Source organism: Schistocerca piceifrons, chromosome 3 (genome assembly GCF_021461385.2).
Source record: "Schistocerca piceifrons isolate TAMUIC-IGC-003096 chromosome 3, iqSchPice1.1, whole genome shotgun sequence".
NCBI lineage: Eukaryota > Metazoa > Arthropoda > Insecta > Orthoptera > Acrididae > Schistocerca > Schistocerca piceifrons.
In genome coordinates this window covers 892,092,945-892,116,283 of record NC_060140.1, presented here as the reverse complement: position 1 = coordinate 892,116,283, position 23,339 = coordinate 892,092,945, and the positions used below count along the sequence as shown (strand labels likewise).

At 41.3% G+C, this 23,339-nt stretch overlaps 1 pseudogene; it reads right to left on the bottom strand.

Moving 5' to 3' along the window:
- Nucleotides 1-15,595: 15,595 nt before the first annotated feature.
- Nucleotides 15,596-22,931, bottom strand: LOC124789163 (annotated as a pseudogene).
- Nucleotides 22,932-23,339: the final 408 nt, after the last annotated feature.

Here is a 23,339-nt window from a genome sequence, read left to right as displayed (position 1 = left end):
CAGAAATTTTCATTATCTACAATTGAATTTTACAGATTTTGTTAATTTTTTTACAACAATTTAATTCTCAGAAGAAACAGCAACGAGGTGTTGTTAATTTTACAATTTCCTATTACTAAATACAAACAACGACGTTACTGGTTTCGAGCCAACAAGTGCATCGTCACACTGTCTTTCACTTTACAAAAATTTCATTTAGCTTATGGTGAACAAGAGATGTTGATTGTTTTTAGTTATAGTGGAAGTTTCTTGGAGTGTTGGTGCTCACAGCCAACAACGAAGTTCGAAAAATATATGTTTTACATTACTTGGACCTAAAAATGATGAAACAATCTTTAGCCCCAATGTTCTAACTATTGCGGGCATCTTAGTCCATCTGACACTAACGAAAAGCTTCTCGAGATCCACTTCTGCTTTTTCTCCAGCCCGCTTTCAACTACTACGAGCAAATCAGTTACTACTATGGTGCCACTTCTATTCCTGCAACCATGCTTATCTTCGTACAAGAAATCTTAAATTCTACTTTGTATTCTTATATACAATATTACTGCCATCAATTAACATTAGTGACCTATCACACAATTGCTCGACAGTTTTCACATTTATCTGTTCTTGATTTTCATTGATAAAGTGATGAAAATGCTGTTGTGGTTGAGCGCAGACTACCTACAGCTACAAACGCATTCATACTCTACAGTGAACTGTAATTGCTGTCTTCATTGCACCGCATATTCGAGTTTCTCCTCCTTCCATTCACGTATCGAGAGCGGAAAAAATGACTCCTTAACTTTATCTGTGTGTGCTGTAGTTTGCCGAATAATATCTTGGCGGTGCCCCACGGGAGCAGTACGTTAGAGTTCCTAGTATATTCCTAGATTATCCATTCGATTCTTTTTCTTGGAATCTTCTAAGCAGACTTCGAGAAATAACTGGCGTCTATATCAGTTTTGGTTATTCAGCAATTAAATGTTGCTCTCCCGCGGAGCAAACAAATTATTCGTGCTGTTCTTCCTTGTATGCGTCCATTATCACCTGTCAATCCTGCCTGGTATGAGTTCAAACATTTGAGCTATGTTCTATGACGGGACGCAGTCAAAGCAAGTTACCAATCTTTCAAACATTATCGATTAGTCACTGGATATTCATGTAGCTTCTTTGGGATACTACTTCTCATAGAAAATTGAGGCTACGGTTAAATTTGTTATTAATGGACAAAATTAGCAGCTAGTGAAGCCTTACGTTGCCAGGGAGGAGATGGCGGCCTTAATATGGTTAAGTTTGCACGTAAGTGTGGCATCGTTGAAGTAGTGTTTTGGAAGTTAGGTTGGACCAGTGGAATTTTGCTTTTAATCTTCAACCTGTGCACATTTTATGAATATGTCTATCTGAAAATAAATGCTGGATCACTCCATTGTAAGCCAGGCTTTGGAGCAGCTGACTTTTTTTGTTACCTTTGCATATATAGTTCTCACTGTAATACCTTCCGTGCAATTGCAAATCATGAGCATGTGATGTAATTATTACTAATGGAACTGGTCATTTTCCTTCTTTATTACCATCATATTACGGTATTAGGTTTTACAACTTGGCTCGTTCACTACGAATTTTTCATCTGCGTCCTGTCACAGTCTTGTTGCCCTACAATACGAACGCATCTCACTGCATGACGACAGCTAATGATGATGTTTTTAGTCATTGTGCTTTAATTATATACTGAAAATTTCGGTCCAGCCGTTAAAAGTTTTTCTACACGAAAATTTCATTTTAAATTAACGTCTAGGTTGCTACCAGACTTCCCTGGAAAGCTTGAAGTTACGTCTACATTTGTCAATGGCTGTCCATCCTAGTTAGCATGCTACGTCCTCCTTGCTAAGAAATTCTCAATCGAATCACAAGTTACGTTTTATATGTACCCCATATGATCGTAATTTCGTTAGCAGAATTGGTGTGGTACTGACTGAAATGGATTTCGAAAGTGTAAGAAATACTAGACCACCTTGAACCAGGGCTTTCACGATGTCGTTAAGAGTAAAGCGTGAGCTGGAGATCGCATGATCGATGTCTTCGGAATGCATGCTGTTTGGCGTGGGGGAAGTGCTTGAGTTACGTCATTATTTTTGGGCTGCTTTACAAGCTTCTCGGAATGTGTGTACAGTGTACATTAAGCGAAGTTTTGATACGCTGCCGAGTGCGGCCAGTGTTGGAATATGCAGCGAGTTAGTTACGTACTCTCTGGAACGAGCGACGCTTACTTCATACATTATGAATATGAACTTAAATTTCGTCGGATTACTTCTACTTGAGACTGTGTACAGATTTTTTATTTTATTTAAGCCACATTGTTGAAAGCCATTGAAGGAAAAACTTTATCAAAGTACGTTCGATCGTTGTGGGGAGAGAATCTACTTATTGTGTTGAAGGATAATGAAGTTGTGAACTGTCGGAGTTCTGTATATAATTATCCATATCAATCAAGGTACTTCACTGAAAGTCCCATTTCATGTACCAGGAACTTTCCCTACGTAAGATACAGGGAAGCGTGAAGGCTTACGGGTTGATAGATTCCTGCAACGTGGTCCTTGCGATTTGTGTAAACTTTTAAGAAACAGAACTGCCTGTCAACGTACAACATAGCCAGAATACCCGATCGTCCTCCGCTCTGAGCTTCGTCATAATACATTAGACGAACTCTCTGATTCTTGTACCAGAAATAGCATTTCACAGCAGAGACGGTCATTCACCGATAAGTGATTTCAGCAAAATTTTTCAGGTTTCTTTGGCAGATCTGTTATGGATGGCTGGCGTTTGCGGGACTACAAGAGTTAAGGACATTCACATCTGTTTGATATTTAACAGAAAGGTTCAACACCATGTGGACACCAAAATATTAAAATTATTTTCTGCAAAAGGAAATATCTACTCATAGTTAACAAATATCATTAATTAAATTTAATCTGTTTCGTTTATGATAGTCTATAAACATAAATTTCAACTAGACCAGAAATCTTAATAGACATTCCATTAACTTTTTAACTTGTGAACCAGCATTCAGTTACACAGATGTTGTTTAAATATTCGAGTTAGGTAATGATGTCGTTGTCTTGTAGGTCACTTCAGCTACCCTTCGTGTTTTCCTCCAACCACTGAGTAGACATTTTTTGTTAAAGAGATCTGCAACATACTACGGCAAAAATCGCAACTTTAAAATGGTAGTTCTTCTTCAGTAAAAGGCTGTTTATACTGGTGTTAATTAGTTTTTGGGGTAGGGCGTGGGGGTCCTGTGTTTTGTTGTGTACGTTTCGCATCATTTCAGTGTTTCTTTGTTGGATCCTTTTTGTTGTCTTCTTCCCCTGTAATAGACGACATGGTACAGACACTTTCTTTCGGAGACGCCAGAACCCTAGACTCTAATTCCTATTTCTCAGTGAACCGGCGTCTCTCAGACACCACCATCATAGTTGGAGCTTTTGCTTTCTCTCTCCCTTTTTCTCTGTCTTTCTCTCTCTCGCTCTCTCTCTCTCTCTCTCTCTCTCTCTCTCTCTCTCTCTCACACACACACACACACACACACACCTTGATCCGTGGGATTGTGCGCCTCCAGTACGGCACGCTCGCTACTGCAACGCAGACTTCGTTAACTGCTGTTCCTCTGGCTCCAGTCCGCGGTGCGGAACCTAGTCGGCACGGTGTAGTTACAAGCTTTGTGGCGCCAGGCGACTCGACCATACGTAAAGCGGTCAATTGTCGTTAGACAGTCGCACGGCGCTACTGGTCGAACCGGTAGCTCGGTTCCTTTGTCAGCGGGGTCAGTGAGAGGTGTGTGGAATACAGGAGCAGCGAACTGCGCGAGCCGGCTTCCTGCGGGCTTCTGTGCAAGGTGCTCAGCTACAGCTATTGCATATTATGACCTGGCGCCAATTCATATTTGTACCCTTGTATGTTCAGTGATACTGTAACGTCCCTCACACCTTTTTATAGCTTAATTATACAACTAGCGGACTTGGGTATGAGATAGTTAACAGAGAGAACACATTTCGTTGCTAGATGGATCTGACAACGTTGCCTAATGCCAAAACGTTTCTCTTTAGTTCACGAATATTAAACTTCTTCCAGTTTTACAGTACAGATCGTTTTACTTTGTGTGTGTGTAACACACTTCCTAACACTGCCTCGACCAAGCCACGCTCGAGTTGAGGTTTACCATCTTTTGGTTCAAAAAATCGATTTTTTTAAAATTTCATTTTCGGATCCAGAAAAGTGTTTAGAATCCACCCCTGAAACGGTTTTTCCGAATACGGAACGGAAATGTTTGTTATTCGCGGTTGAACAAAAAAACGCACCTTCCTGAAATAGGCCTTTTTCACGCACCAATTTTTTTTTCTTTCGGAGGACGAGTTATTGTATCGGTTCTTGGGAGGAAACACACAAAATTCAAATGAAAGTTTGAACGCGTGTGTTTGGAAATTAGCCCCCAAGCATTTGCATTCTGGTGCGAAAACTGTGGAAATTGCGACTTTCCTGGAAGTAAGCAGCTTCAACGAAGGGTATTCAGCAATTCTGAAGACCACGACAACGATGGACGCCACCCTGGGACTCTATTAAATACAGTTCGCCAAGCATTCGGACGACCACCGCATTCAAGCGGCCGAGAACCGCCTGTCACCGGCCGTACGAGCGGCTCTGGAGCAGCACAGGATGGCCCAGATCGAGCAGAACGCCCTCTGTGAGGAACAGGAAGGACTAGTTTATGGACCCGGAATAGCAGATTGAACGTACGTTGCATAATATTGCATTTATATGTAGTCAAAACTTCAAACGCGTTTTTCTCGAAATGACTTTTTATCGAGCGGCATGGTAACTTCAAATATACTGAACCAATTGGCATGATTCTTTGTTTCCAACGAAGCTAACTAAATTGTCTAGGAGTTGTACCACTTTTATTCCGATCCATCAACTACAAAAAAATTTTTGCTTGGCCGACGAAGTCGAAAACTCGATGAAAAATACCCCATTTTTCCAAATGGCCGCCATTTTGTTTCCTATGGTCCAAATAACTTAAACGTGGTACAACTTCTAAAGAATCTTATATACTTCGCTAAAGTCAACTCAATTTTTATTTCAGACGAGCCGGCTGACCTGTGACATGCCGCGCGTGGAGGTCTACATCGAAATTTTATTTCGTTCGAACGGCACATCCGCCTTTGCTCTTCGACATTTCCGTTCGAAAAAATTCTAGTTTGTAGAGGAAATATCAAAAACATTTTGATCAAATTTGACATTGATATCTATAACAAATCCAGAGAAAAAAATTCTCAAAGAACATGCTTTTTTCGGGCCAAAGATATTAAGCCTCCCCTTAACAGTACCACTTCCGCACTGAAGGTGGCCATGCCGTATCGCTTTTCCAAATCAATCTCTTAGGTTAAAATTGAAGAGCAAAGGAAACTGGTACACCTGCCTAATATCGTTTAGGGCTCCCGCGAGAACGCAGAAATGCCGCAACACGAGCCGTGCGGGGTAGCCGCGGGGTATTAGGCGTCGTGTCACGGTCCGCACGGTTCTCCGACGTCGGAGGTTCGAGTCCTCCCTCGGGCATGACTGTGTGTGTTGTCCATAGCGTAAGTTAGTTTAAGTTAGATTAAGTAGTGTGTAAGCTTCGGGACCGATGACCGAAACAGTTTGATCCCATAAGAACTTCCCACAGATTTACAATTTTTTTCGCAACACGACGTGGCATGGACTTGACTAATGTCTGAAGTGGTCATGGAGGGAACTGACACAATGAATCCTGCTGGGCTGTCCATAAATTCGTAAGATTACGAGGGTTTTTTAAATCTCTTCTGAACAGCACGTTACAAGGCATCCCAGGTATGTTCAATAATGCTCATGTTGGGGGATTTTGGTGCCCAGCGGAAGTGTTTAAACTCATAAGAGTGTTACTGGAGCCACTCTGTAGCAATTCTGGACGTGCGGGGCGTCACAAGTCCGTCGGAAAACGCGATGGACATGAATGGATGCATATGATCACACAGGATGCTTACGTACGTCTCACCTGTCAGAGTCGTATCTAAACGTATCAAGGATCCCACATCACTCCAACTGCACACGTCATCACTATTACGGAGCCTCTACCAGCTTGAACAGTCCCATACTGACATGCAGGTTTCATGGATTCATGAAGTTGTCTCCATACCAGTACACGTTCATCCGCTCGATACAACTTGAAACGAGACTCGGCCGTCCAGGCAACATGTTTCTTGTCATCAACAGTTCAATGTCGGTGTTGACGGGCCCAGACGAGGTGTAAAGCTTCGTGTCGTGCAATCATCAAGGGTACATGAGTGGGACTTTGGCTCCGAAAGTCCATATCGATGACGTTTCGTTGAATAGATCGCATGCTGACACTTGTTGATGGCCTACCATTGAAATCTGCAGCAATTTTCGGAATAGTTGCGCTTCTGTTACGCTGAACGATTCTCTTCAGTCGTCGTTGGTGCCGCTCTTTTTCCGGCCGCAGCGATGTCGGAGATTTGATGCTTTACCGGACTCCTGATATTCACGGTACACTCGTGAACTGATCGTACGAGAAAATCCAACTTTATCACTACCTCTGACATACTGTGTCCCATCGCTCGTGCACCGACTATAACACCACGTTGAAACTCACTAAAGTCTTGATAACCTGCCATTGTAGCAGCAGTAACCGATCTAACAACTGCGCCAGACAGTTGTTGTCTTATATAGGCGTTGCCGACCGCAGCGCATATTCTGCCTGTTTAAATGTCTCTGTATTTGAATACGCATGCCTATACCAGTTTCTTTGGCGCTTGAGTGTAAGTGCACACGGTAGGCTTTTTATAACAGTTCAAACAGTAATATCTTCCGCCAACGGAAGCTGCTGACTGACAACTGTTTCGTCCATTGATTACATTTGGAATTACGCGCACCAACCGCGAGTAAACCGTATCGCTACTCCCAGTTACCATACCTACCGACGTAAAGCTTCCAAACTCAATAATTCGTACCTTTAGCAAAGCACTGAGCAAACCATTGCCGTACATGTACATAAGAACTACATCTGATCGTTTCGTACGAAACTCGAAAAATGATTCTTCTATTCACATACTGGCGCGTGACCGGAACCACTTGCGTGTTGTTGGACACAAATAGCGAGACAATGGCACTGCCGGAAAGATACTGCTCTTAGCTCCAGAGAACCAGTGATGTGTAAGGGCCACGATTTACTATATCAACTTTCGACAGCAATATCCCTTATACCAGTATCGCTCTGAACGACGCCCACACGAGTTCAATGACACCGCAACTAATTATTATCTGACAGAAAAAACTGTAGAAAAAATTCTGTTATTTAATATTGCATTCACTTAAATTCAGCAGAAAAAAGTTATCTTCTCAATTACAATCAGCACAGGTTCGATATGAGGAACTCTGCTTTTGCTCATCAGCGGGTCGTCGGCTTTTTAAAATCAACGGATGCGCTCCAAATCATAGTTCACGAATGTCGGAAACTAACCCTCCTGAAAATCCAGTTTCAGGTATTTTTGAATGAGCTGCACTTGATGAAGGTAAACAAACTATTGTTTATAATGTTATTTCTCCACAGTAATTAATTAATACCAGAAGTAATTCACAGTCTACATAGAGTTGTTTTATTTTATCACATTTTGTGTAATTTGTAATTCTCGCTCATAAAGAATGTGTTTCTACGAACTGTGAATCGTTTGATGAGAATGTTCGCCACAGTGTCAAGGTTAAAGTATTCTACTTCTTGTTTGTGGACGCGCATGATGGTGTTGTTGTTCCATTTATCTTGCATCAATGTGTTACGCATCATAAGTTCTTAATATTTTAAGGGCAGAGAAAGAACAATATACATTGCAGGCAGAAACTGTATAGTTGAAAACATCTTTATCAATTTCATCGTCTCTGGAATCAATCCGCTGACGTGCTTGCTCGAGGAGAAGATCACTAGGTCTTCCGTATTTCCAACGACATAATTTTTAGATTTGCACACATCTAACGTATTTCTGTGTAAAGTTAATCTTTCTAAGCAAAGTTATCCTTATAAAATTCTATTACAGAACTGCAATCTTTAATTTTGGAAAGAAGAAATATTGCTATTTCTTTGAAGTGAGTCATAGCAGCTTCGGAAAATTGATCCTCGAAACAGTGAAATCACAATATTTAAAATTCTCCAATGATAATGACGAGCGGCTGACAAAAGCATAGGTTAGAGTACCATCGTCAAATTTTCGAGAAATATTTCGAACTTTTGGAACTTTCGGGTTTACGACAGCGAATGTTTTGGTCAATTTCAATCAAGAGCTGCATACTTCATTGAAACCTTAATCAGTGCGAGATAACTTCACATCTCGAGCACTATTAATGTTATTTATGGCTTTTTGGAGCTGTAGATACAAATATTGCAAGAAAACATTCAAAATTTCAACTGGGTCCAAAATTTTAATGAGAGGTGTAGTGATAAAGGTAAATTCGAAGGAACACAGAAAATTTAGAAAACCTTTAGCTTTAGCACCGGCATCGATTCTTCTAACTCTATTTCCTTAAGTTAAATGTTTGTAATTCTGAAAACGTAATTTTCAATGAATTTATTAACAATATCACGTGACGGGGCGTAAACGCCGAAGAGATACAGGATGAATAAAGCCAATAAAATGCTTCTGGGCTTGTGAACGCATTGTCAACACGTAAAACTACCAACGTTTCGGTCGCTGTTGCAAATGACCTTCTTCCAGGGTATTTTTTTCTTTATTGTAAACGAAAACACCCTGACGAAAGTCGCTTGCGACAGTGACCGAAACGTCGGTAGTTTCACATATTGACAATGCGGTCACATACCCAGAAGAATTTTATTGACTGTGACAATGGCCATGGAAGCCTACGTTAAGAGGATGAACAAAGTTAGCACCTTGGGTACTCAAACATTGCTAGTCACTTGGGCGACAAAACTGGTGATTTCTTACAAATTTGAAAGATAGTCTCTCACCATGTCTGAGTGAATGAATGTCTATCGACGCAAAAAAGTTGGTTTACATCTCTGTCGGCTGTTATCCATCGGGTGGAAAACACAAAGATATGCTAGACGTTTTCACGAGAATGTAGCGACGAGAACTTGTCAGTTCTTTCTGTAGAACTGAGAAGCGCTAATCGCTCTTACATGGGCCAACGCGAAAGCGGGATGTGAGAATTTACATGACTGACAACTTTGAATTTATCTCTAATTTTCTTGTTTTTCTGTTATTTTATTTATTCTATTTCATGTTTCTTGCGTTTGCTGAGCAACCCCCTCCCCCCCCCCCCCAAAAAAAAAAAAAAAAAAAAAAACCCTGGGAGGGCACCCACGGATTCGGCACCCCTGGCTCCAACAAATCTGATATCCTCAGTTCCATGGTGCAAGCAGACCATAACTACGGGGGCCAAGTTCATGGGCACTGCTGTGCAGAAACTGGAGTAGGAAGTCGAGTGTACGTGTGTTTGAGTGTGTGTGTGTGTGTGAGAGAGAGAGAAAGAGAGAGAGAGAGACTCGAGAAAGAGAGAGTAGATCGTGTCGATCGAGAGACAGCTGGGTGGAATCATGAGTGGAAGAAAGTTATACTGAAGACTAGTCAGTATTGAAAATCAGGCGTCAACTAAAGGAAAGAACTGCAAGTGCAATAAAAAGAATAATATTGGTCAAAGAATTAGAGGAAAGGATGATACTGAATCTTCCGGTCCAGACTGTATACCACTTAGGTTCCTTTCAGGATACGCTGATGCAATAGCTCCATACTTAGCAATCATATACAACCGCTCGCTCGACGAAAGATCCGTACCCAAAGACCGGAAATTTGCACAGTTCACATCAATATTCAAGAAAGGTGGTAGGAGTAATCTGCTAAATCACAAGCCCATATCATTAACGTCTGTATGCAGCAGGATTTTGGAATATATACTGCGTTCGAACATTATGAATTATCTGGAAGAAACGGCCTATTGACAGTGAACACGGATTTAGAAAACATCGTTCTTGTGAAACACGGATATCTCTTTCCTCACACCAAGTGTTGAGTGCTATTGACAAGGGATTTCATATTAATTCCGTATTTCTAGATTTCCAGAAGGCTTTTGACACTGTAACACGGAAGCGGATTGTAGTAAAATTTTGTGCTTCTGGAATATCGTCTCAGCCATGCGACTGGATACGTGATTTTCTGTCAGAGAGGTCACAGTTGTTAGTAACTGACGGAAAGTCATCGATTAAAACAAAAGTGATTTCTGGCGTTCCCCAAGGCAGTGTTATAGGTCGTCTGCTGTTCCTCATCTGTATAAACGGGAGACATTTTGAGCAGCAGCGTTAGGTTGTTTGCAGATGACGCTATCGTTTATCGACTAGTAAAGTCAACAGAAGATCGAAACAAATTACAAAACGATTTAGAAAAGATATCTATATAGTTTTAGAATTGGCAACTGACCGTAAGTAATGAACTATGTGAGGTAATCCAAATGAATGCTAAAAGGAATCCGTTAAACTTCGCTTGCAATATAAATCAGTGAAATAAAGGTCGCAAATTCAACAAAATAACTAGAAATTACAGCTACGAACGACTTAAACTGGAAAGAACGCATAGAAAATGTTGTGGGGAAGGCAAACCAAAGACTGCGTTTTATTGGCAGAATACTTACAAGATGTAACAGATCTACTAAAGAGATTCCTACACAACTCTTGTTCGTCCTCTTTTGGGGTACAGGTGCGCGGTCAGGGATACTTACCTGATAGGATTAACGGAGTACATAGAGAAGAGCAGCACGTTTTGTACTATCTCGAAATAGGGGAGCCTGTCACGGACTGGGCTGGACATCATTTAAACAAAGGCGGTTTTCGTTGCGGCTGAGTCTTCTTACGAAATTTCAATCACCAACATTCTCCTCTGAATGTGAAAATATCTCTGAGGCCGATCCACATAGGGAGAAACGATTGTCATGATAAAATATGGGAAATCAGAGTTCGCACGCAAAGATACACAAAAAGTTTTCCATCACCTTTCCAAAAGTTCTGGAACCTATTCAGAAAATTGGAATAGAGATCAACATAAAAGTCATTTCCGCCCTTTCTACTGCTCATGAAAACCACACATTGCATGTTGTATCACCATACAGCTAGACCTTCAGATGTGGTGGACCAGATTGCTGTACTCACCGGTACCTCTAATACCCAGTAGCAAGTCCTCTTGCATTGAAGCATGCCTGTATTCGTCGTGGCATACTATACACAAGTTCATCAAGGCACTGTTGGTCCAGAAAGTCCCATTCCTCAACGGCGATTCGGCGTAGATCCCTATCCCAGGATGCTCGATAGGTTTCATATCTGGAGAACATGCTTCTCACTGTAGTCGAGCGATGTCGTTATCCTGAAGGAAGTCATTCACAAGATGTGCACGATCAGGGTGCGAATTGTCGTCGATGATGAGTAATGGCTCGTCAATATGATGCCGATATCGTTGCACTGTCAGTAGGAGGATGGCATTCACGTATCGTACAGCCGTTACGGCGCCTTCCATGACCACCATCGGAGTACGTCGGCCCCACATAATGCCACCCCAAAGTAGCAGGGAACCTCCACCTTGCTGCACTCGCTTGACAGTGTGTCTAAGGCGTTCAGCCTGACCGGGTTGCCTCCAAACACGTCTCCGACGATTGTCTCGTTGAAGGCATATGAGGAACTCATCTGTGAAGAAAACGTGATGCCAATCCTGAGCGGTCCATTCGGCCAACATGATCTTCAGCCATGAACCCTATCGAACATCCTGGGATAGCGATCTACGCCGAATCGCCATGAGGAATGGGACAATCTGGACCAACAGTGCCTTGATAAACTTGTGGATAGTATGCCAGGACGAATTCAGGCATGCATCAGTGCAAGAGGACGTGCTACTCGGTATTAGAGGTACCGATGTGTACAGCAATCTGGTCCACGACATCTGAAGGTCTCGCTGTATGGAGGTGCAACATGCAATGTGTGGTTTTCATGAGCAGTAAAAAGGACGGAACTGATATTTATGTTGATTTCTATTCCAATTTTCTCTACAGGTTCCGGAACTTTCGGAACTGAGGAGATAGAAAACTTTTTTTGATGTTTGTATTTTTGGTGGGGATGGCTTTCAGCCAATGGAGAAGTAGGCAGTAGCGGAACATTACGAGAAACAAGTGGTGACTGGGAATTTTCACTTTATGTCGGTTCTTGAAGAAGGCAGCCCTGCCGGCGGTAACGTGCGTGATTCGATTGTGGAGGTGTTTGATTCTGGACCGTCAATGGCCGCTATCATACAGATGAAGGGAATTTATAATTCGAGAGGTTTGAATGTGCTCCAGGACAGGAATCTAGCTATTTCCGCTTCTTTTAAGGAACTGAGAACAGACTGACTACGAGTTACTGCTCTTTCCATCGTGAGTGTTAAGTCTGAATCATCATGTTGAACTCCGAACTGTTTGGAGCTGGAGAACCTGTCATGTATTGTGATCTCGAAATGGACTTAATTTTCGTGAATCTTTGATAACTATTTAGTTTGGTAATTTGTTTACTAATCTCGTAATGCTCTCAACGTAACGATAGTGCATTTGATAAGGGTATTTTCTGTCTGCATTATAACTGAATATCGTAGGACGACTTCCCCCTTATTTGAAATGTCCTTTCTTGAATAAAGATTGTTCAACATAATTCTCTGTCCTGTACATTAATTACGGACTTTAGAGTAGAGCCCTTGTTATTAAATAATCACTTAACTTTCATTTTATATGTCTGTGTAATTTATTAATTCGCAGTTCCAGGCAATGCCCAGATTATTTGACTGTAGGATCACAGCTACAAGTCATTTATCTGCAGCGAATTAGCTGTAGAGCATCAAAGCAGAAGTGCGCGGATCAATCCAATGACTACATGGAGGTATTATTTTTCAACACAGCCGCATACAGACCATGTACCTACGATACGAGCAATATCGGGCAAAGCCACAACTGGTTTAGTCGTACGGGATGCTGTTAGACAGAGCAACTGCGCATCAGTAACCGTTAGGCATCGTCGCAAGCACCACACTTCAAATGCTTCGATCCTCTTCTGTTCTGGTTTTCCCACAGTCCGTGTTTCACTACCATACAGTGCTGTGCTTCAGAAATACAGTCTCAGAAATTTCTTCCTGAAATTAAGGCCAATGTTTTATACTAGTAGACTCCTCTTGTTCAGAAAAGACTTCTTTGCCGGTGCTAATCAACTTTTCGTGTCCTCCGAGCTCCATCATGAGTTATTTTGCTGCCTAGGTAGCAGGTTTCTTTAACTTCATCTACTTCGTAACCACCAATCCTGATGTTAAGTTTCTCGCAGTTCTCATTTCTACTACTTCTCATTACTTTGGTCTTTCTTCGATTTACTCTCAGTCTGTATTCTTGAACAATAGACTGTTCATTCCATTCCGTAGATCCTGTAACTCTTATTCAATTTCAGGCAGTATAGCAATGTCATCAGCGAATCGTATTCCTCCTTGAATTTTAATTCTACTCCTGAACCTTCCTTTTATTACGTCATTGCTTCTTCGATGTGTAGATTGAACTGTAGGGGAGGAAGAATACATTCTTGTCTTACACGTTGTTTTATCCGAGTAGTTCGTACTACTCCCTCTTAGTTCTTATTCATGTTTCGTACTACCCTTCTTTCCCTATAACCTACCCCTATTTTTCTCAGAATTTCGAATATCTTGCCCCATTTTAGATTAACGAACGCTTTTTCCAGGTCGACAAATCCTATGAACGTGTCGTGATTTTTCTTTAGTCTCGCTTTCATTATCAACAGCAACGGCACAACTGCCTCATTGGTGCCTCTATCTTTCCTAAATCCATACTGATCAACTAAAATATCCTCAGCTTTCTTTTCAATTGCCGGCCGCTGTGGCCGAGCGGTTCTAGGCGCTTCAGTCCGGAACCGCGCTGCTGCTCCGGTCGCAGGTTCGAATCCTGCCTCGGGCATTGATGTGTGTGATGTCCTTCAGTTATTTAGGTTTAAGTATTTCTAAGTCTAGGGGACTGATGATCTCAGATGTTAAGTCCCATAGTGCTTAGAGCCATTTGAACCATCTTTTCAATTCTTCTGTAAATTATTCTTGTTAGCAAGTTGAATGCATAAGCTATTAAGCTGACTGTCCAAAAATTCTCGCTCTTGTCAGCTCTTTCAATCTTCGGAATTATGTGGACGATATTTATCGGAAAGTCGGATGGTACATCGCCAGATTCATACAATCTCCACATTGACGTGAATTGTCTGTTTGTTGCCACTTCCCTCAATGATTTTAGAAATAATAATGGATTGTTATCTAACCTTTCTGCCTTATTTGATGTCAAGTCTCTTTTAAATTTTTAGTCTAATATTCGATCTCTTATTTCTTCTACATCGACTCTTGTTTCTCCTTCTATCGCAACAGACAAGTCTCCCCCCTCATAGAGGACTTCAGTGTGCTCTTTTCACCTCGATCTTTTCTCTGCATTTAACAGTGGAATTCCCATTTCACTGTTAATGTTACCACCCTTGCTTTTAATTTAACCGAATGTTGGTCTGACTTTTCTATATACGGGTCAGTCATTTCGGCAATCATTTCTTTTCCGATTTCTTTACATATTTCACACAGTTATTTCTCCTTAGTTTCCCTGCACTTCCTATTTATTTCATTCCTTAGCGGCTTGTATTTCCGTATTCCTGGATTTTCCTGAACATTATTGTAGTTCCCTCTTTCTTCGATCATCTGAAGTATTTCTTCTGTTATTCATGGTTTTTTCGCCGTTACCTTCTTTGTACCGATGCTTTCCTTTCCAGCCTGAAAAAGGCATATTGAAGAGCCGAAACTGGTAGTTACGAAATAAATAAAATCTTAAGGACGGTTGTAGGCGTTTCATTCTCTAAAAAAAGAAATGAATATAAACATGTAGCATGTTCATTTATTAGTAACAAACCATAAGTTTCCTCATGTATCGAAGACACAAGTTCGTTTTAAAACTGGGAAGACTGAAATACAAACAAATCGTGATCAGTTATGTAATTAAATTCACTGCATTTCTTGATAAATGATAGTTTCTCTCGCTCTTTTGTGGCATTCATTCAGTCACACTAACACTTAGTTTATACTATAAATTTTGCAAAAGTTTTTTTAGTCTCCTTTATAGTTTTCTTATCAGCTGACTGATTCCTAAAAGTTATGGTGATTTCAATTGCAATATGTTGATAACATTATGTAGTACTCCTCAATTATCTTTCTTTTAGCCGTAGTATCATAATACATTTCAGAAGGCCGTATTTTAAAGAACGATAAAAACAATAAATGGTTCCAATAGACTAAATAAGTATGATAAAAAACATAATTTTATTTCAGAGTGACACGTAATGAATTTACCGTAAAAAGCTGCTTGTCTTACCAGTGACAAAAGATCTATGAAACCAATTGATGTGCCTGTTCAAACACACAAAACTGATTAACATCTGATAAGTACGAGTGTACGTTCGGTTTTTGCTACATCACTGAACACCCTGTAACTAACATCAGTTTCTGAGTTTGGATGCCCCTTCATTGCCAGTTTCTTCGTTGCTGTAGGTCCACTGCCCATATGCCACCCTCTTACGGTTATAGACTTTCTCCTACGAGTCCATTACAGGACGGATATCATGGACAGCAAATGTATAATCATTTGCGTTGACACACCCACCGTCGTAATAATCTGTAACACATCTGATTTCTTCTCTGCAACGATCAACAGTCCAGTTATGACGGTCAAAAGAAAGCTCATACCCGAGCCAGATTTGGATACGAGCACTTGGAGAGTAATCTTTGGCTCGTCTGCCAAAGCTCTTTAATTTTAGTTTACCACATTCCAGAACTTTCAGCCTAGCATTTCATTATTGGCATTGTGGATACGAATAATATCATTCATGTATTTACCGAGATATCGTGTTCTCTCCATCGCCATAATTTGCGCGGAAGAGGATTCCAGAACGTCTAGGCTGATGGACAAACCGAGAATTTATTGTTGGAATCCGCCTTAGGTATAGATGATATCCATCTTTGTGTTGAAAGTGGGAATGGTTGACCGGGTGCAGGATGTTGATTTGGTGCAGCAACCATGTTCAACGGACTGATAGAGTTACTGAAATCGCCATGGTTTACCGCGCATTCCGATACTGTCCTTCCCTGTGCATGGGACACACTGCCAGCGGATTTCCGTACATCTTTGGAGGTTTATTGAAGCCATGTGATTGTACTGAACCCTTCGTGTGGTATGGCGCAATTAATTGTGAAGCCTCCACCAGGGTGGCAGTTAAAGTGTTTCCCAGCTCTCCATAAATAGGCTAAAGGACACACAAATCGATTAAAAACGAATCAACAACAATGCAAAACTAAACACCTACGACCACTACAGACTACTATGGAACATTGCGCCATTAGACCACTAGGCCCGACTTCATCCTGGCCGCAGACATGCAAGTAATATCTGGTATGCCCCAGAGGAGTGCACACCGTTACTGTGCATTTTACACACTAATAACTTAGCTGATCGTGCGTCACAATCTCAGGCTCTTCGCAGATGATGCTGTTAGCTATCCAGTAAAACTGCAGTAATACAGCCTTAGATCCAGACTAGAAACCACTTGAGTTCGAGACGAAATCGATGTGTTAAACGTTTAAAAGTAAACTGCATTTGAACCAAAATTTGAACTTGAATTTAATTCAAGATTACAAACGCTACAGAAAATTTAAATACTGTCTTAGGTAATCGTAACGATAACCTCTTAAATTTTTATTGTATGTTTCAGGTGCAAGTCACTGAAGTGGAACATTTCCGGCTTTGACATATTACCAAGTCATTATCGGATACCAGCGTATTCATATCATCTGATAATGTTTAACTCGGAACCTTTAAAGATACTGTTCGTTTGACTTGAGGCTGAAATGTAAAACAAAGAAAAGACAAACATATCTTTTCGTCGTAAAATCGTAAAAAATGGAAGACAGAAGATAGTGGTTATAAGCTCTCACCTAAATTTCATTCATATCAGAAAGAGATCAGAGTTCCTTTCGTCATCTGTTTCTAGAAGCTTGTTGCAAAGTCAAATCAGCATGTTCCGCTACTACTGCTTTTAACGTGCATACTTTCATTACAAGAGGGGTGATTTAGGTTGAGTACTGAAGGAAAAGCCGCGCGGGATTAGCCGAGCGGTCTATGGCGCTGCAGTCGTGGACTGTAAGGCTGGTCCCGGCGGAGGCTCGAGTCCTCCCTCGGCATGGGTGTGTGCGTTTGTCCTTAGGATAATTTAGGTTAAGTAGGGTGTTAGCTAGGGACTGATGACCTTAGCAGTTAAGTCCCATAAGATTTCATACATATTTGAACTTTTTTTTTTTTGAACTGAAGGAAAATAGCGGCCGGCGTGTTTAATTCAGGAGACTTAATTCAGTACTTGCCCATAGTTTTAGATCTAACAGTTGAAAATGGTAGCAACTTGACAATAAATATACTCTTGTTGTTCAGCATCGATCAATGGTGCATTGACAACTCGATTTTGACAATTTTTTGGTTTGTGGGGCGCTCAGTGGCATGCTTTTCTGCACCTGTACAAATTTCAAATGTTTTCACTGTTTAACCTAGCCATTTTCCCGGTTGATAGTGACAACACAAACACTCAATCCCTGGGCGGAGAAAACCCTCGACCCGGTGGCGAATCGCGGCCAGGACCCCGTGAGCCAGAGGTAGCAACGCTAATCACTACACCACGAGCAGCTGACATGTCAGCGCTCCTCGCTCATCTCTATGTCCAGCGCCCTGCCCCCCTGCCTGTTGTCGTTCGCAGCCTCCCTACACGACAACAGAGCAGCATTTTGGGGAGGAAAGAATGTGCTGGCGTAAGCTGTCGCCAGCACACCGGTCGGCGAAGAGGTTCCAAGAAGGTCGATAATAGTTGCTGAATCAAGCACGCCTATCAGGAGAGAGGCCGACGACAGACTCGCAAGCAACGCGCTGCCAACGCCAACACCGTGTAGCAGAGGACCCACTCAGCCACAGTCAGCCAGCCCAGTCACACACAGAGTCACTATTCTATTTGACGTCTGCCTGTTCGTGTCACGGGCTACAAGAGTGTAGTGTTTGTAGTGGGACATGTACTTCGCCAACAGTGAGGCTAACGTGGACTATTACGGGGGAGCTTGTGCCACAACTTGCTTAAGGAAGCTTTCTTGTTCTTGTGAATAAAGAACCCTGTTAATACATGTGTATAATTGTGTTTTAGAAAAAGGACACCGTCCACCAAACAACATCCTCTCCCTGACTTCCCCTGGTACAAGACTCCACAGTGTTAACGACGACCCAAAGTAATAATGATCGTAAACGGCTTTCTAAAATAACAACAGTTTACTTTCTACTAATTGCGTCGAAAATCTGAGTCATTTTATGCCACTGTTAACTTTTCTGTCAACTGTTTATGTCGGTTTCGTTCCTTGCCAGGTCTAAGTAACATAGAGCGGCAATTTTTCTAAAATCTGTTTTTGATGTGGGGCACCACCACCCAAGAAACTTTCACAACTACTAAAATTGGCCAACATCGAATTCAGAGTAAGCTAAATGAATGAAACTGGAGGTTGGCAGAGTGGCAGAGCACTGCATGAGCTGATGAATCCCGGTACCTCCTTCATCACACCGATGCGAGGGCTCTAATCCGTCGTCTTCCAAGGCAACAGCTCATTGACACTTGAACTGCGGGCCAATAAAACTGTCTGATCGAAACTGGTAATGGCGCAGTTCAGTTTGAGTAAACAGAATTATTAGCAGTGGCTGGTTATTGTTTTTACTTTCTTGTAAGAATTACATTGATCAACCAGAACGTTATGACCTCTGACCTACTATTGGTATAAACCCGTCCACGCGATAGTAGCGTTACCTGGTGAGAAAAGACTGCCAAACAGACGTACGCATGGTGCATGTAGAGTCAGTGAGACTGCTGTCAGTCTGTAGAATGGCAAGAGTGCGCGATCTATCTTGGCTTGACCGAGGGCAGATTGTGATGGCCCGGAGGGTCGGAACGAGCGTTTATAAAACGGCACGACTTGTCGGGTGTTCGAGGTGTGTTGTGATGAGTGTCATCAACACGTGGCGAAACCCAGGTGGAACCACGTGTAGATGTCGGGGGGATTGGGTGGCCAACTCTCATTACAGATGTTGGACATCGTAATCTGGGTACACTGGTAAAACAGGACAGGCGACGGACTGTGGCAGAACTAACATCAGACTTTAATGCTGGGCAAAGCACAGGTGGGTCCAAACACACACTGCACCGAACACTCCTAACAATGGGCCTCTGCAGCCGTTGGCCCAAGTATGTACCAATGTTAACACCACGACATCAGCAACTATGACTGAAATGGGTATGTGACCATTGGCACTGGACGCTGGCACAGTGGCAGAGGGTTGCACGGTTTGATGAATTCCCATACCTTCTTCATTATGCTGATGGGAGTGTGCGAATCCTTGATGCCTGTACTGTGGGACGGAGTCATGCAGGCGGCGTCTCCATTATACTCTGGGGAACATTCACGTGGGCATCCATGTCCAGTGGAGCTCGTGTAAGGCACCATGATGGCCAACGAGTATCGTACACTGATTGCATACCTTGTAACCAATTCATGACGATCATGTTTCTCGATGGCAGTGGCATTTTTCAACAAGATAATGCGCCATGTCCCAAATTCCCCCCCCCCCCCAACCCGTACCCCCAACTAGTCAGATCTGAACCCCGTCAAACACATATGGGATGTGTGTACGTGGGATCAGAGCTTATCGCTCCTCTCCAAGGAATTCCCGGGAGTTAGGTGACTTGCGTGCGAATGTGTTGCCAACTCCCTCTAGCCATGTCCCAGGCTTCATTTCCCCTGTTATCCGTGCCAAAGGTTGACATACCGGCTATTAGATAGGTGTCATTATGTTCTCGCTGATCAGTGTAAACTCTCTCTTTACTAAACGACAGTTTCACTACGTTAATTTTCGACGAAAATTTGTGCACGACTGGGTAGCTCAGGATTGAAAGTTCACAGGTTTACTGCCTAAAAACCACTGGATTGTCATATGTCAATTCATGAATTTCAACAAACTTTGTCTACTTATTGTGGATTTGTTTTCTAAACAATCAAACATTATAAAACCGCCCTGAAAGGCACGGCAGCAATGCGGTAGAAACTTCGATAATTTAGCTGCTTTAGAGTACAATGATGCTGCATAGCATCTGAAAACCATTTTATTCAAGTTGACACTGGTCTTGGAAGCCTATGAACTTATATTATCAATAATCACATTGGAGTAAAGTCAACATGGCTAATACGTGATCGGTCTAAAACTGCAGAGAAAACTCAATTTGCAGACGAAGACGGCAGACACGCATCGTTTGTAAGAGAGCTCAGCAAAAAATCCTTGATATCACCAGTATCGACATCCTCATGTACTGTTCAAAAGCATTTTTGTTGTAGGCTGAACACCAGATTAAAATGTAAATAAATATATTAAAATTTAAAATGGATCGCAAAACACCAGATATTTTGATCTGGAATCGTTAATTATAATTATCTGATTGGACTGGGTGTGCGTGAAGAAAGCATTTGAAAGGTGAAAGAACTACTTTCCCGTAAAATTAGGAAAACAATTTGATGATGCGTCCCATTCACTTGCACTTGGATGTAAAGGTTGTTTCTTAAATTAAAATCATCCTGTGATGGTTGCGCATGAGGTAATTCTTGTTTTAATGTGGCCATGGAGATTAATTTAGTATTAATTAAGTTATAGCATTTTTACTTGCACGCGATTGTATGTAGTGAGGTAATTCGACATGCTACATCAACTGCAATTGTAATTACAAGACCTTTGATGTGTAATATAATTAATATCCTTTACGAGCTACACGGATCACCACATGTCAATTGTGGTATATCATTTAGATAAAGGGGACTTCTACAAATAATTAGTGTTATACAGAAAACTGATAAATAGACATAAAAAACTAGATTCACTGACAATGTATCCACAGAAAAAATATACTGACCCTGAATATATGCTATACGAAACAGACTGGAGAATTACATGCAAAATTAAAATGTTGCACGAAATAAATTTCCGAAATTGAAACTAAAGTATTAAAGTTATCAAGGTCGTGTACTAAAGACATTCCAGTCTACAGGAGGCCGCGAGTTACCGACCTTTTACAACGTTCAGCATGGACTTCAGCATATAACTTAAATTATGTGATACCTTTAGTGTTGTAAAACGCTGACAACTTCTCAAGATCATGTCTACAAATTTCGACATACTCACCATGATAGCAAAGAATATTGGTAATTCACATCAGCAATAAACATAAAACAATTTTTTAAAATGCAGTAAACATATAAAACAGATTTATAATTTGAGAAAACATACGGAAAATGATCTTGGAATGAATAAACATATAATTTGGCTGATTTATACGATGTGTATAGTTCTTAGCGACGCATTAGTCAAATATTTTGTTGTACATTTTGATATTTCGCTGCGCTGCGCGAGTACTCTATATGTACTGAACAGTTCACTAATTATTGATTTAATAAACGCCATCCTCAGTTTTAGTGCAAAGCACACTTATGATCAGCATTAAGGAAATCTGGCGTTGATTCACATGCGTGACCAAAACAAACAAAAAGTGGCCAAATATTCTAAACCAGCAAAGACATTTAGACGCTATGTAAATTATATGGGCATAACGAAATATGCCTTAGCTAAAGTGATGGAACTGATTTTAAAAGTCGAATAAAATGATAGATTGTGTAGCCTAAATAGAAATAAGACATATTCTGTATAATGGCCAAGAATTACGTGAGAGATAAACTACTATGTTTTCTGTCTGACTATGAGCGACATAAATATGTGAAATGTACAATAAAGTCTTTACGAAGTTATGCCATTCTTATTCAAAGCAGATAAACTTTTAATGTAAACAGAATTAAACAAATGAAATAATCGACGAATGCGTGGCCCAGGAACATACATTACGTAAGTTTTGGTAGAATTATACAGGGTGATTCAAAAAGAATACCACAACTTTAAAAATGTGTATTTAATGAAAGAAACATAATATAACCTTCTGTTATACATCATTACAAAGAGTATTTAAAAAGTTTTTTTTTCACTCAAAAACAAGTTCAGAGCTGTTCAATATGGCCCCCTCCAGACACACGAGCAATATCAACCCGATACTCCAACTCGTTCCATACTCTCTGTAGCATATCAGGCGTAACAGTTTGGATAGCTGCTGTTATTTCTCGTTTCATATCATCAATGGCGGCTGGGAGAGGTGGCCGAAACACCATATCGTTAACATACCCCCATAAGAAAAAATCGCAGGGGGTAAGATCAGGGCTTCTTGGGGGTCAGTGATGAAGTGCTCTGTCACGGGCTGCCTGGCGGCCGATCCATCGCCTCGGGTAGTTGACGTTCAGGTAGTTACGGACGTTTAATACACCACCTATCAGGAGGTTTAACGCCATACTTCGTTCGAAATGCACGCTGAACAACTGTCGTTGATTCACTTCTGCCGTACTCAATAACACAAAAAGCTTTCTGTTGAGCAGTCGCCATCTTAGCATCAACTGACGCTGACGCCTAGTCAACAGCGCCTCAAGCGAACAAATGTACAACTAAATGAAACTTTATAGCTCCCTTAATTCGCCGACAGATAGGCTTAGCTCTGCCTTTTGTCGTTGCAGAGTTTTAAATTCCTAAAGTTGTGGTATTCTTTTTGAATCACCCTGTATAGTAATCAACTTTAGGATGGTTTACCGTTCGTTTTCGCCAATTAAAAACATTTACCCCATGCTTACTGAATTTTAAACAAAAAAAAATTTAGTGACGGTATCTTTCGCGACGGATATGTTGTATAAACTGTTATCAGTGCATCTGTCGCTTTAATTCTCGAAGAAAATCCGATCCAATAACCACCACTGTGTTCGCCTGGAAAGCCACCGATCATAAGTACGTCGCTCCATAAAATCCACTGCGGTAACGGAGAAAAAAGGAAAGCTATACTTTTTAGACGTCCTAATTGAGCAGAAGTTAGGCGTTCGGCTTGGACACTCTATAAGCTACGTAAACAGATCCACACAGACCGTAATTTCCACGGTTACAGTTTGCATCAACCAGCTAAAAGAGAGCATTGCTGAAAACTTTGATACATGGAGGTAGAAGTGTATCGGACGAGAACACTCTCAGCGCCGAAATAAACG